The sequence below is a fragment of the Chroicocephalus ridibundus genome, chromosome 1 (genome assembly GCF_963924245.1).
Source record: "Chroicocephalus ridibundus chromosome 1, bChrRid1.1, whole genome shotgun sequence".
NCBI classification, from domain to species: domain Eukaryota; kingdom Metazoa; phylum Chordata; class Aves; order Charadriiformes; family Laridae; genus Chroicocephalus; species Chroicocephalus ridibundus.
In genome coordinates this window covers 22,004,473-22,018,991 of record NC_086284.1, presented here as the reverse complement: position 1 = coordinate 22,018,991, position 14,519 = coordinate 22,004,473, and the positions used below count along the sequence as shown (strand labels likewise).

The window sequence follows — 14,519 nt, the reverse complement described above, 5'->3', positions numbered from 1 at the left end:
GAGAATAAATGGATTTTTTTTTTTCCTGGTAATGTGAATTTTTATTATGGTTTATTTCTCCGTTTTATACTTATGGGTATTTGGAAAGAGAAGTTACTGTATTTTCTAGTTTGTTTGAAGTGTTGTTTACTGTCTCTTTATTTTTTAGGTTACTACTAAAATCTTAAAATGCAGATGAAGACGGGCTTGTGCAGAATCCTTCTGCTATCTTATGCATACAAAAGGGAATCCTAAACCAAGTTTTAGTACAAGGTACGTATTAGGATATTTGGCTTTATTCAGCAATTACTGAAATTAGGAGCCCTCTTCTTGTTCACATTTGCAATTTGATGTAATTCCGCTTCTATACTTCACACTAATCCTTGCCTTCAGGTAATGTAATTCCTTGCATAATTCCTGTGATGTGTTAACATGTTTTTAAAGGACTTGAAGTACATGTACACAGCCTCTTGCAGGCAGCTCAAAATCTGGCTGGCCGTAATGTGTCTTACATCCAAAAACCAGAGTGGCACATTACTGTAATGCCATGTCTGAGCTACTGGATGTTATTGATACATTGTGCTCAGAATCCAGTTTGTATGATCAACATAGTAGGTTCTGTTTCTGAACAGTCCTCGGGATTAGCCAGTAGGTTTTAGTCCGGAAGGCTGTGTCCGTGTACTCTGTAAAACCTGGAGTCAAGTTCAGTTAGCATACATCTACCCTGGCTGTTGGAAACATCTCTGTGGGGCTGACAGATACGAAGGTTTTAAGGAGAGATTTATGCAGCTTGGTTCAGTAGTTCTGATAGTTTTGAAATTCCAAAATACCAACTGAATATCCAAAACATCATAAAGTAAAAATAATTTTAAATACTGATGGTATTTCACTGAGATGTGCAAGTTCTACTGATAAAGCAAAAGGAATTTGGGTTAGTTCTCCACTGTGTGTGTTTGGCCTAGTACATGGACTCAGAGCACTCTGTATAGTTGTGTTAACAGTAAATAGAGAACTATATATATATAAAGAACAAGGTATTTAAAGCTATTTATTAATGACATGTGAAAGAAGTCCCTGCCCATGGCAGGGGGGCTGGACTAGATGATCCTCAAAGGTTCCTTCCAACCCAAACTATTCTATGGTTCTATAGTAGTACTTGATATGATTTATGGCAAATTAGAACAATACTTTTACTGATTTCCAAGTCAGCTGGTAAATTAGTATGGCAAGTAAGCAGTAAAACTTCAGAGTTGCATGGGAAGTATAAACATGATGGGGTCCTTGGTCGTTCTGTAAAAAGTATGGGAAGGGCAACATCTTTCTGCAGACACACATCTCAAACTGTACTGTCAGTTGTACTAGAAAATTGCTGATGTGGTCTTTGATTCCCAAGATTGAAGTAGTGCAAAATTTCTACCCCAGTTAGGCAGAATCTTATTGTACTCTCCACAGAAGCTCTGTCTCCTTCCTCTCCCCGCACCCCACCCCTCCCCGGGCTTTTACTCTACCTGCTATGCCTTGTTGCGTCTTTCACTTAGGTAGCGCTGCTTTGTAAAGGACTTTCCCAAAGAAAAAAATTTCTCTGTGCACATTTCAGATGAGGAGTTGGAGCCCTGCTCCCCTCCCGAGTGTTCAGGTCACCCCAGTAATGCGCTGTGTACCAGACAGTCTGGTAGTTACCCTTGCTGCTGGAAATTACTTCTCACCTGAGCCCTGCAGTGCTAACTCCCATCTTGCCTCTGCAGCTGAAATTGGGGCAGGTTTTTTCACAGAATCCCACAGTATCTGAGGTTGGAAGGGTGCTCTGGAGATGGTATAATGCAAATCCCTGCTCAGAGCAGGATGTCGGGTAGAGCAGGTTGCCCTGGATGATGTCCATTTTGTTTTGGTGTCCAAGGAGTGGGAACGCCACAGCCTCTCTGGGCAGCCTGTACCAGTGCTTGGTCACCTTTACTAAAAGTTTCCTGATGTTCACAGGGAGATACCTGTGTTCTGGTTTGTGCCCATTGTCTCTGGTCACAGAATGATAGGGGTTGGAAGGGACCTCTGGAGATCATCTAGTCCAACCCCCCTGCCAGACCAGGGTCACCCAGAGCAGGTTGCACAGGAACGCGTCCAGGCGGGTTTTGAATGTCTCCAGAGAAGGAGACTCCACCACCTCTCTGGGCAGCCTGTTCCAGTGCTCTGCCTCCCTGAAAGTAAAGAAGTTCCTCCTCATGTTTAGATGGAACTTCCTATGCTCAAGTTTGTGCCCATTACCTCTTGTCCTGTCCCCGGGCACCACTGAAAAGAGCCTGGCCCCATCCTCCTGACACCCACCCTTTAAGTATTTATAAGTGTCGATAAGATCCCCCCTCAGCTGTCTTTTTTCCAGACTGAAGAGACCCAAATCCCTCAGCCTTTCTTCATCAGAGAGGTGTTCCAGTCCCCTAATCATCTTGGTAGCCCATTGCTGTACCCTTTCCAGCAGTTCCCTGTCCCTCTTGAACCAGGGAGCCCAGAACTGGACACAGTACTCCAGATGCAGCCTCACCAGGGCAGAGCAGAGGGGGAGGATGACCTCCCTCGACCTGCTGGCCACACTCTTCTTGATGCACCCCAGGATGCCATTGGCCTTCTTGGCCACAAGGGCACATTGCTGGCTCATGGTCATCCTGTTGTCCACCAGGACTCCCGGGTCTCTTTCAGCTGAGCTGCTCTCCAGCAGGTCAGCCCCCAACCTGTACTGGTGCATGGGGTTACTCCTCCCCACTTGCCCTTACTGAATTTCATAAGGTTCCTCTTTGCTCAACTCTCCAGCCTGTCTATGTCTCTCTGTATGGCAGCACAGTCCTCTGGTGTGTCAGCCACCCCTCCCAGTGTTGTGTCATCAGCAAACTTGCTGAGGGTGCACTCTATCCCCTCATCCAGGTCACTGATGAATATATTGAAGAGGACTGGACCCAGTACTGATCCCTGGGGAACACCACTCGTCACTGACCTCCAACTAGACTCTGTGCCCCAATCACGACCCTCTGAGCTCTGTCTTTCAACCAGTTATCTATCCACCTTCCTGTCCATTCATCTAACCCACTCTTCCTTAGCTTCCCTATGATGCTGCTGTGGGAGACCGTGTCAGGTCCTGTCCCTGGGCACCACTGGGAAGACTCTGTCACTGTCATCTTTATACCCTCTCATTAAGATGTTTATAAGTATTTATAAGATTCCACCTTGCCTTCAGTCCCAGCTCTTTCAGTTTTTTATAACATTAAAGATGCTCCAGTCCCTCAATTGTCTTCCATTCACTGAACTCAATCCGGTATGTCCGCGTCTCTTGTACTGGGGAGCCCAACACACAGGACACACACTCCAGATGTCTCACCAGTGCTGAGTAGAGGGGAAGGATCATTCTCTCCATATGCTGGCAACTTTCTTTGTAATGCAGTGCAGGATGCCATTGGCCTTCTTTGTGGCCAGGTCACATTCTTTGCTCTTGGACTTGCTGTTCACCAAGGCCCCCAGGTCCTTACCTGCAGAGCCTCAGTTCCTCTCCCATACATCACCGTGTTGGTTGGCGTTTTAAGGTGAGTCTGGTGTCCCCGGGAGTTGAAGTCAGAGTCCAGTCTCTAGGTTCTTCTACTGGTCCTTTTATTCTGCTGGGGTGAGTCCACCCTTTTTCCTTTGTTCGTACCGCAGCTTCCATAGTCAACAGCACCTGAAAGGGACCCTCCCATTGGGGAGTTAAAGATTGCTCTCTCCATGTTTTTACTAAAACCCATTCTCCAATTTTAATGTTATGGATCTTAAAGTCCAACAGCGTAGTTTGTGGGAGCAACCCTTTATTTCTTAGTTGTTCCAAGTTCTTTGCAATCTGCATTACATATTGTTTAACACTAGCCTCCCCTCCTTCATAAGTAGCCATTTCCTGCTGTGAAGCCAAGAAGGGCAAACCAAACATCATTTCATAGGGAGAGACTCCGAGATCCGTTCTGGGTTGAGTTCGAACCCTGAGTAATGCTAAAGGGAGGCACTTGACCCATGACAGTTGAGTTTGTATCATTAATTTGGTTAAAGCCTTTTTTAAAGTCTGATCATTTGTTCACCCCTTCCTGAGCTTTGGGGATGCCATGGAGTGTGTAACTCCCATTGAGTACCTAAGGCTTGAGTTATCTGGGTGATTATTTTGGAGGTGAAATGCGTTCCTCTGTCAGAGTCTATTCTATGAACCATTCCGTATCTAGGAATAATTTGTTCTAGCAGGATCTGTGTTACTACATTAGCCGATGTTCTAGTGACTGGAATTGCCTCCACCCAATGGGTAAGATGGTCTACTAATACCAAGAGGAACTTCCACCTTTGGACTTGTGGAAGTTCAGTAAAATCCACTTGTATACTTTGAAGGGGGCGTAAGGCCAACTCCCGCCCTCCGTGGATGGGTTTTCTCATTACCTTTTTATTCACCTTTTGGCAAGTTATACACCTATTGGTGATTTGTTTAGCTACTCCAAACACCCCTATGCATCCAAATTTTCTAAGAAAGTGATCGCAAATGGCCGGTGTTCCCCAGTGGGTTTCTCTATGCAATTCCTCCAGTATTTTTCTCACTAATGTTTTATTTACTATCTGATGCCCATCAGGCAACACCCATTTTCCTTCCAGAGTCTTTTCTCCTCCCATTCTAGTCAATTCCTTTTCTTCAGCTTCAGTGAATTGAGGAATATTATCTTGCTCCTCTTTTCTCTGTTGAACAACTAATAATTTCTCTTCCCCATTTTCAGCAGCCTCTTTCGCCTCTTGGTCTGCTAGATTATTTCCCCTTATTTCTGGTGTTAATCCTTTCTGATGCCCCTTTACGTGGACTACTGCAATTTCCTTAGGCAGAGTTAAAGCTTCTAATACCTTCAATATTAACTCCTCATGAACTAGTCCTTTTCCTTTTGAAGTTAGTAATCCTCTTTCTTCCCAGATTTTTCCAAAAGTATGTACCACCCCAAATGCATATTTAGAATCTGTATAAATAGTTCCTTCCTTATGTGCTAGAAATTCTAATGCCCTTTTTAAGGCACATAACTCACAGCTTTGAGCAGACCAATTAGATGGCAGTTTTCCTCCTTCTGTAATCGTCGTGTTACTCCCATCTATTATTGCATATCCAGACATTCTTTTCCCTTGCATACACAGAGATGATCCATCTATGTATATCTTTTCTCCTACTGATAGGGCTTGGTCGGTCAAATCTTCTCTGATTTTTGTCTGATAATTTATTACTTCTAAACAATCGTGTACTAGTTCCTCTTTATGTTCACCATACAGAAACTGGGCAGGATTTTGATTCTTACCTGTTACCAAGGTTAGGTCTTCATTGTCTGGTAAAATGGCCTCATATTTCAACATCCTAGAATCCGTCAACCATTTATCTGCTTTCTGATTTAAGATATTCTGTACAGAGTGTGGAGTGTGAACTATCAGCTTACCCCTGAAAGCGAGTTTTTGACTTTCTTCCACAAGTATCGAGGTAGCGGCTACCGCTTGGATGCATATTGGCCAACCTCGGCTGACTGGATCTAATAATTTTGATAAGTACGCTACTGGTTTCCTCACCCCTCCCCATCCCTGGGCCAAAATTCCATGGGCTGTCCCATTTTCCACATTGACAAACAAATAGAAGGGTTTCTCTAATGATGGTAGGCACATAACCGGAGCTTTTATCAGTTTTGACTTTAGTTCTTCTAGTTTTTCTTTGTCATTCTGTGTCCACTCTGTCTTATCTTCCCCCATCAATTTTTCATATAAAAATTTCACTGCCTGGGTATACCCCTCAATCCATAATCTCCAGTACCCTAGTAGTCCTAATAACTTCCTTACTTCTCTTCTTGTAGTTGGGGGTGGGAGGGATATTATTCCAGCAATCCTCTTGGGGTTTAATTTGCGGCTTCCCTGACTTATTATATGCCCTAAGTATCGTACTTCAGGTTCTACAAATGGTAACTTTCCCTTGGAAACCCTTAAACCTTTCTCTCCTAAAAAGTTTAATAACTGAATTGTTACTTCTCTGACTAATTTTTCTTCTTCCCCTGATATTAATAAGTCATCTACATACTGAGTGATTAGAGTTTTTGGAGGGGTGTGAAAAGATTGTAACAGCTCCTCCAGAGCCTGTCCAAACAGGTTGGGAGACTCTGTAAACCCTTGAGGTAGCTTTGTCCATCTGAGCTGCTGTTTATGTCCGGTGTTTGGGTCCTCCCATTCAAAAGCAAAGATATCTCGACTTTCCTCAGCCAGGGGACATGCCCAAAACGCATCTTTTAAATCCACTACGCTAAACCAGCTATGTTCCGGGGGAACTTTGCTCAGAAGGGTATAAGGGTTTGGTACAACATGGTACCGAGTTAAAGTTCTCTTATTCACCTCCCGTAAGTCTTGCACTAACCTGTATGTCCTGTCAGGTTTCTTTACAGGTAGGATAGGAGTGTTATGAGGAGACATACAGGGTTCAAGGGTCCCATCAGAGATGAGTCCTTCAATTACTGGCTGGAGGCCTTTTTTCCCTCCATTGAAATGAGGTACAGCCTGACTCGTATGGGGCGATTCTCCCTTTCTATAGAGACTTTGGTTGGATATTCAGACCTCCTCTGTTACCGGCCACCGCCCAAACTTGCTGATTAATTTTGGATTTGTCCTCCTGACTTAATATTTTTTGCAATCATTTTCCCCTCCTCGGGGATTACTCCAACCCCCAGCTGGATCCGCAAGTCTCTTCCTAACAAATTGCACCCAGCTCCAGGCACTAACAAGATATTCCCTACACGTATTTTGTCATTATCTTCAAAAACCACCTGCTTGATCACCGGGGCTTTAAAACTTGTCCCCTTTGCTCTCATTACATTAATTACTTCTTTACTTATAATGCTTCCTTTAGGTATGTTACAAACACAAGTTCGCTCAGCTCCTGTATCTACTAGAAATTCTAATACTTCCTCCAGGGGGCCCACTCCTAGGTTTATCAAGGGCTCAAGGTGAGAGCTGTCCCCCAGGAGGTAGAGCCCCTGACACCTCTAATCCTCAATTTCTCTAAACATTTTCTGATCTTTATCCCTTTGAGGACATTCCTTCTTAAAATGCCCAAGTTTCCCACAATAGAAACATCCACTTCCTTCATTCCTTTTCTCAGTTCCCGATGGTCCCCTTCTGGGAGGGATCTGATTCCCTCCAGAAGTCTCCTCCCGCCTCTCAGGATTCCGTCCCATCCCCCCCATCACCCTGGGATTTTTCTGAATATTTCCTTCCCTCATGGTGGCTACCATGATTTTAGCTTTTGCTGTAGCCTTCTCCTCATCTCTTCGTACATACACTTTCTGAGCTTCCCTCAATACTTCGTTCAGGCCCTGATCCTGCCAGTCCTCTAGTTTCTCTAATTTTCTTCGAATGTCTGGCCAGGCGTGTGTAACAAATTGAACTCTCAGTAATGTTTGCCCCGCGGGACTCTGAATCTATTCCTGAGCACTGTCTCATGTCACGTCACAGCCTTTCAAGCCATTCGGTCGGGGTTTCCTCCCTTCCCTGCTGCCCATCAAATGCTTTGGTTACGTTCTGCCCTCTAGGGGTGGCTTCTTTTATACCTTTAATAATTAAATTTCAATAATCACTCACGTTCTTATGACCCTCTACATCATTTTGATTCCAATTTGGGTGTACTATTGGCATCTTCTGGTCCCCAGGTGGGCCTTGCTGATTTTCCCGTTCCCAAATTCTCATCCCAGCTGTTCTAATCATTTGCTGTTCTTTGGAAGAAAATATTATACTTATTATCGACTGCATTTCCTCCCAGGTATAAATATTAGGGCCTAGGAATTGGTTTAATTGTTCTGATAGGCCTACTGGATCTTCCAGTAACCCTTTTAATTCCTTTTTAAAGTTCCTGACTTCAGTGGGAGTCAAAGGAACGTTTACAAAGCCTGTCCCCCCTTGTGCTCCCCCCAGGGGTACTTCCCTTAAGGGGAATAAACTAACTCCCGGTGTTTCCTGCACCGTGTCTTGGTCTTCCGATTCCTTTACTTTAACAGAAGTTTTCCTCCCTAACCTAGGAGAGTTTGTAAGTGATACTTTTTCAGTTAACCTCTGAGACCTGCCTCACCTTCTCCTAGCACTAGGTGTCAGCTCTTTCCCAGGGGAAGGGGGGGCTGTTGGAGGGAGGCGGTAGGGAGGGGGCAAAACTTCCAGAGGATCTCACCACTTCTCCTTTTCTTCCCTTGGGATCTCAGATATTTTAAAGGTACTAACTCCTTTTGGCCAAATCTCCCCTTTCCAGCAGGAGGCATATTCACTCTCCTCTGGGCTGAAGGATTCTTTAGAGTTTACATAAAGGTTTAAAGCCTGGGACATCCACCCTTCAAAGGAGCCATGTCTAGGCCAATACAAATGGTCTGCTCATATAGGTTCCTTTGTCCATTCTGTCATACAATACTGAATCATTTTAACTTTATCCTTATTTTTAGTATCCGGATCAATATTCCAATTAGCCAGTTTTATCCCCAAAGGACTGTCTTGGGGTATATCTGCTGGCACTTTCCTGCTCCCCTGTTCCCTGGGACTCTTTTTACTTATCTTTTGTCCCATTTCCGCGGGGCTGTCTTCCACTCACCACAGCAGTCAAGCACCCAATTTTCCCGGGGCTGTCTTTCACTCAGTATCTGATGCTTCATCTCTTCACCGGCCAATTCCCTTGCGGGAGATTGGAACTCGTGGGAGATTGGAACCGTGGTTAGAAAGACTCCACACTCGCTCCCCAGATCCAGACTGTCTGGTCCGAGTTCCACACACACAACAATCAAGCCCCAAACCCGCCCAACCAAGCAGTACTTAACAGTCCTGTTTTCTTGCCTGGGTCTTCATGCACAAGAATTATGGGCTACCACGGTTTTTCCTGGGGAGACTTACCCTTTTTGCTTTATGAGTCCCTCCTCTTGTGGGATTATCAGCTTGGAGTCTCAACAGGCACCGGGAAGTCCTCCGAGCAGGCTGCCAAAATCGGTGGGGTGCACCTCCTGCTCGGGGTCTCGGAGCCCACTGGGACCAAGTGAATTATCGCGGACGAGCCCCCAAAATTGTAATAAACAGCCAGATCCCTTAAACAGAAATGGCAATTATTTTATTATAGGGACAAAGTCAATAAAGCAAAAGCACAGCGCCGGGTGCATGACGCAAGTCAGAGGCACACCAGCTAACACTTCACCCACGTCTTATATACATTCAATATTGCATACGTATTCACTATTTTAGGCAGAGTAATTGTTTATGATGATTATCATTAGTCCCTTTTCTCTTCTATTTGTGCGTTTCCTTCTAGCAATTGTTTCTGAGGATCGATGATCTTCAGTTCCCTTTTCCCGTGCATCTGTTTCCTTCTGGTAGGATCGATTATCATCAACTCCCTTCTCCTATGCATCTGTTTCCTTCTGTTAATCATTGCGGGGTCTTTTGGAGAAGTTCTCTTTTGTTTCTCTCAGATGTTTTTCTTCGTAGCTGCTGTTAGTTGTTATCTTAGAGGTTTCTCATGTTTCCTAATTTACTAAAGGTTAGTTACCCTTCTAAGTCAAATATTCATAGCCTTGTTATAATGGCGAAAGCCAACAATACCTTCACTATTTTTCACAGGGGGAAGGGGGCTGAGGAGGTGGGAAGACTGATCGGCACCTTGTTTCGCCTTGCCCTTTACTAAGGAGTTCCCTGTCATTTTCTAGTGGTAATAAAATTGTAATATAAAAATCATCAGACAATAATGTCTAAGTTACACCAGGCTCTGGAAATAAACAAGCTACAAGCACTTACTCTCAAAATCTAAAAAAGACAATACAGTTAAAACTTTATCACACATGTAGTAGTAACAGAAAAAAACGACTTAATTTTTTCAAAGTTTGACTCAAAAGAGATTTTCTATGCACCTGACAGTCTGTCCTGACCGTGTAGCTGTTGGGAATTCAGCCTTCTCGCTTGCCCTTAGGTATCAGAGTGTCCCTGTGTGAAAGAGCCATTTGGCAGCCTCAGCGTTTGGCAGCTTTCCCAGGGGCTTTTCTGTCCTCAACTTGGAATTTCCTTCCTGTGAAGGGAAAAGTGGGTGGCCAAGGTTCCTTGGAGATACAAGTGTTTCTTTGACTGTCTAAATAATGACTCCTCTCAGTGGAGTGATAAAATCCTTTCTTTCTCTTTCCCCATTATTCCTTTGTGTGTGTGTGTGTGCACTTCAGATTGCAGCCTGAACCTGACTGACAAAAGCCTAATGGCCTAATTAAATGGCGTTAAAAATCGAGGGAAGATTAGATAAAAATCTAAGTGGATTGAATTGTATTTGGGGCAGAATGTGCAATAGCAAACTGTGGAAAAAGTTGCAAAAGACTCAGGGAGAGGGAGTCACATCAGTCACTTGGAAAAAAATTTGTACCTGCTCAGTTTGATCTTCCTTAGCTTGTCGCTGAGCTGCATTTTGTAGAGCCGAGAGCTGGCCGTGGCGTGTCTCTGCATTCCCTTCTTCAACGCCGAAATAAATTTGCGCACAGTTCTGTTACACCAGAAAACGCGCTGGGCTCCCATTTAGTTGGTATTGAGGTCAAAGTCTGCTGTCAGGCTGCTGCTGCTGGGGGTTCCTGAACAGCGGTAGAGAATTCCAGAGAACCTCTTGGAAGGGCTATCTGGGAAAGCGTTCGCATTTCCCAGCTCTTTATCCAACCGCATTTGCTAATGCATTGCTCTGTCGTTCGCTATTTGAGTTCTTGTAGTTTGCTGTACTCTGATTACAAAAGTACATTTTCAAGGAAGTTACCACTTCAGTCTCTCTCGTAACTGCTCACCTGAATCATATTTATTTCCTGAAAATGTTCTCCATTCCTTTAGGCGGTACACTCTCAGAACTGAAGATGACTTTCAGTCACACCCTGATCATGTGCAAAGTGCTGCTCTTCAGGCTGGAGTTACAAGGACCATCAGGGGTGAGAATATAGTCACGTTGTCACTCAGAGCACTTAACAGTGGTTGTGACTTTTGTGATGTAGTCCGTTTCCTTTGTGCTCCGTTATCAGTCTCTTTGCATTACTTTTGTGCCCAACACCTGTTCTTCTTTTCTCTGTTTCTCTCTATGCTCTTGGGCACAAGAATAGTGCTGTTATCCAATAACACAGTAATTAAATCTGTGGAGAAGGATGGATTCATCACTCTCACATTACCTCTGTTCTTTCTGCTTGTAGACAGGCCTGCCCTGCCCTGCGGGACCGGAGGGAATAGGGCTGTTTGAAATGATGGGGAGAGGGACCAGCACGGAGGTGGGGTGTCCCCCACCAGCACCCCGGACTGGAAAAGACACATCCCTCAGGAAGAACCTGAATCAACGTCTGCTTGCAACACTGGAGATCCCTTTTCCTATAGGAGGGGATGAGTTACAGCTTTTGTGACCTTGTGCTCTTCAGCCTCTGGCAGAGAAGGTGGTACCCGCTGTTCAGCAGAGTTGAGGGTTTCACAGTAAAGCTGATGTTGGCCAACTCTGATGTGTAACTGAGGCCTTCACTCCCTTTTTATCTAGACTGTACTGGAAGCAGATTTTCTTTCCTGATCTCCGATACTAGTGCTGGGAAATGGTGTTGGTACCAGGGTTGAAGTTTGTACACGCTACAACAGGAATCAGTGTAAATGATATATTAAAAGACTGCTCCTTGGTTAAATGATTTGTTTGGGACTAAAAAAAAGCCTTTAGAGTTAAATTAAATGAGTAAGAAAGTATTTTTAAGCACTAAAGTATGTGATAAAAGATAGGAAATTGATGACTTTTATATCTAAAGAAAAAACGACAGTGTGGATTATGTTTAGGTTGCAGTAGAGTTTCAAAGAGCACAGAAGTCTTAGTTACCTAGAGGCAACTGTGTGAGCCACCAACAGCTGGAAAGGACTGGAAGGAAATGGTAACCAACGGGGAGATTAAGGCTGCAGTAAGATTTCACTGTCCATGCAGTTAAGTAGCCCAATAAAAAGATGAAAAACAAAAACCATGAGTGAAATGAATAATGAAAAATGAATTTTGATGCGATGACAATTGCACTGTAATATATCACCATTTTTTTCAGGGTTTCTGTAGCTATTATAAAACCATTTCAGAGTAATCTGTGAATAACAGGATGCTTATTTTCTATTTCCTGAACTCAGCAAGGCAGTGAACCTGAGCCAAGGGCCTGGCAGGAACCTCACCGGGTTCAGAAAAGGCGAAGGCGAAGTCCTGCAGTGGGTACGGAATAACTTTGATGCAGTTGTGCAGCCTGGGCACAGACTGGTTGCAAAGCAACTTTGCAGAGGCTGATCTGGGAGCCCTGAGGGACAAGTGAAGATCAAGGTGTCCAACCCGGCCCGGGCTCTGTTGGAAGAGCACAGCTGAGCTGCGGCAAGGATAGCAATCGTTCCTCTCTGCTCAGCGCTTCTGAGACTGCAGCTGACCAGTTCTGGGCTCCTAAAAACAAGATACATATGGGAACAAGTCCAGCGGAGGCCACCAAGATGATCAGGAGGTTGGAGCATAAGAGCCATGGGGATGGACAGTGGGGTTTGTTTAGTCTAGAAGACAGGAGGTCGGAAATGGAAGCAGGTAGAAGAGATGGAGCCAGGCTCACCTTAGAAGTCTTGTATAATTTTCAGCGTACGCAAGTGTTGCATCATCAACATCACTAATAACAGCAGTGCAAGTCAGTACTGCCTTGCTGTACTTAGTTGCTCTCCCCGCACCGTGGAACCACTGTCAGTTCCTGAAACCCCTTTGTGTCAGGAAGGGTGAGCGCGGGGGAGCCAGGCTGGGGGCTGTGTGGGTTTAGGGATCCTCACCCTACTGTTTACAGAAATATGAACTGTTGAATATTGAGACAGTAGAGCTGACGCACCCAGGAAAGCAAAGGGAATTTCAAATGCCTGCACATCTCCTGTGCAAACTTACAGGATGTCACAACTGCCTTGGTAAAGCCTTTTTAAGAAAAATAGTAAATCTGCACATAAGCACGGTGTTTGCAGGCAAACTGCTGTAGCAGGCCGAACTGGGCTTTTCTTCCCCAAATTCACGTTCTCTCCACTTGGCTATTTAAAGTGTACAAGTAACAGCTCCAGGGAGCAAGAGTTCTTGTCAGTGAGGGTTTGTGATAGAGGATCAAGATGTCACCACCCATGTCATCCTGCCCTCTAGTTCTGGTTGGAAACATCTGTGCTGCTGGAACATGCCCAAACAGTTGCGATGAATCCAGTTCTGGAGCAGGCAGGGGTCTCCCTGGCTGTGGTGACAATGTCTTGCACGTGGTTGCAGTTGTAAAAGCAGAGCTGTCGCTGCCATGAGAGGAGCGAGGAAACATTACGGTCTGAGCAACCTACTATAACTGAGCCTGGGCCAAGTCACTAACCACAGAGGAATTCCTTACAATTCAAATCAGGTAGGAAGTATTACAGAAATTATTGGAAAATATGCAGTTGTAGCTGTCCTGCACAACAGCTGAGACTGCTGTGGAGAACCAGTTGACTTGAAATCAGAGAATCATCTTCTGCCTGGTCCCTTCCTCCTGGCTGCTATAATTGAGGTGTTTCAGATTTTTTTTGAGACCCCTTTTTAACCTTAATTTTTACTGCTGCCTCCGTCCTGCTCAACTTTGTATTCCGTGCTGTCTTTTGCCTGCCTTTAGTATTTTTTTTCTTAACCCTTGTCTTTTGCTCAAACATCTTAAGACAGGCTCCCTATTTATATGGGACGCAGAAAAGCTGAGGAAGTTTAAGACGTCAGGCTCCAGTGCTGGGTTTGCAGTGCGTGCCCCTGCTGCACCAGTAGCTTAGAAAAAGGTGGCTGTTATAGTTCTCTTGTGTTCTTAGGAGGTGGGACTCTGTCACAGCCCCACGTTACGGAGGGAGACTCAGCAAAACTAGAGACCCTGGGGATGGGTTCCTATAGCAAAGTGGTCTCAGCTCCCATCCTACTGGGCTGTGGCTGCTCTCAAACACGGACCTGAAGGGAAGAGATTTTACATGGGCTGTTTTCCAGTACAGTATGGGAAAGCAAAGGCTGAGAACAGAACCGTAGCAGGTACAAGGAGGTAGGACGGCCCCCAGGCACCCTGAGCTGGCAGCTTGCTCTGCTCTGCAGTCTCTGTCTTCCATCTATTGAAACAGCTTTGTTCCATCCAAACTGATCAAAACATCTCATTTTTGAAAGACAGGTGCAGGAAGCACAGAGGAGCTGTGCTAAAATCAGCTGCATCACCCCCAACCTTCAGTAGCTGTGCAAGAAGCCAGGAACATGAGTACTGAGATGTGGCAGTGGAAGATAATGGGTCCAAGCCTTCAGAACAGTTCACAGACCAGCAGCTGCTCAGCCCTGCTGACAGGGAGCAGCAAGAACAAACTGAGCAAGAACTTCAAAGTTATTTCACCACAGTGCCTAAAGAAGGGTTGTTTTTTTTATTGTAGCTACTTTCTCTTCATCCTTTGTCCACCAAAACCTTTTTCTTAGCACTTGGATAAAACCCATATAATAAAATCAGACAAAAACCAGCTTCAAA

At 44.8% G+C, this 14,519-nt stretch overlaps 1 protein-coding gene across 5 annotated transcripts in view; it reads left to right on the top strand.

Moving 5' to 3' along the window:
* The window catches only part of PSPC1 (paraspeckle component 1), a 72,862-nt gene extending 58,574 nt beyond the window's left edge, over window positions 1-14,288 (top strand). For 3 of the 5 annotated variants that reach the window (XR_010070497.1, XR_010070494.1, XR_010070490.1), the window contains 3 exons: window positions 149-252; window positions 10,846-10,940; window positions 11,196-14,288. The gene's annotated coding sequence lies outside the window, so the exon portion shown is untranslated. The remainder of the gene's footprint in view (window positions 1-148; window positions 253-10,845; window positions 10,941-11,195) is intronic. The other 2 variants (XR_010070493.1, XR_010070491.1) reach the window with 2 other exon arrangements.
* The last annotated feature ends 231 nt before the right edge of the window (window positions 14,289-14,519 follow it).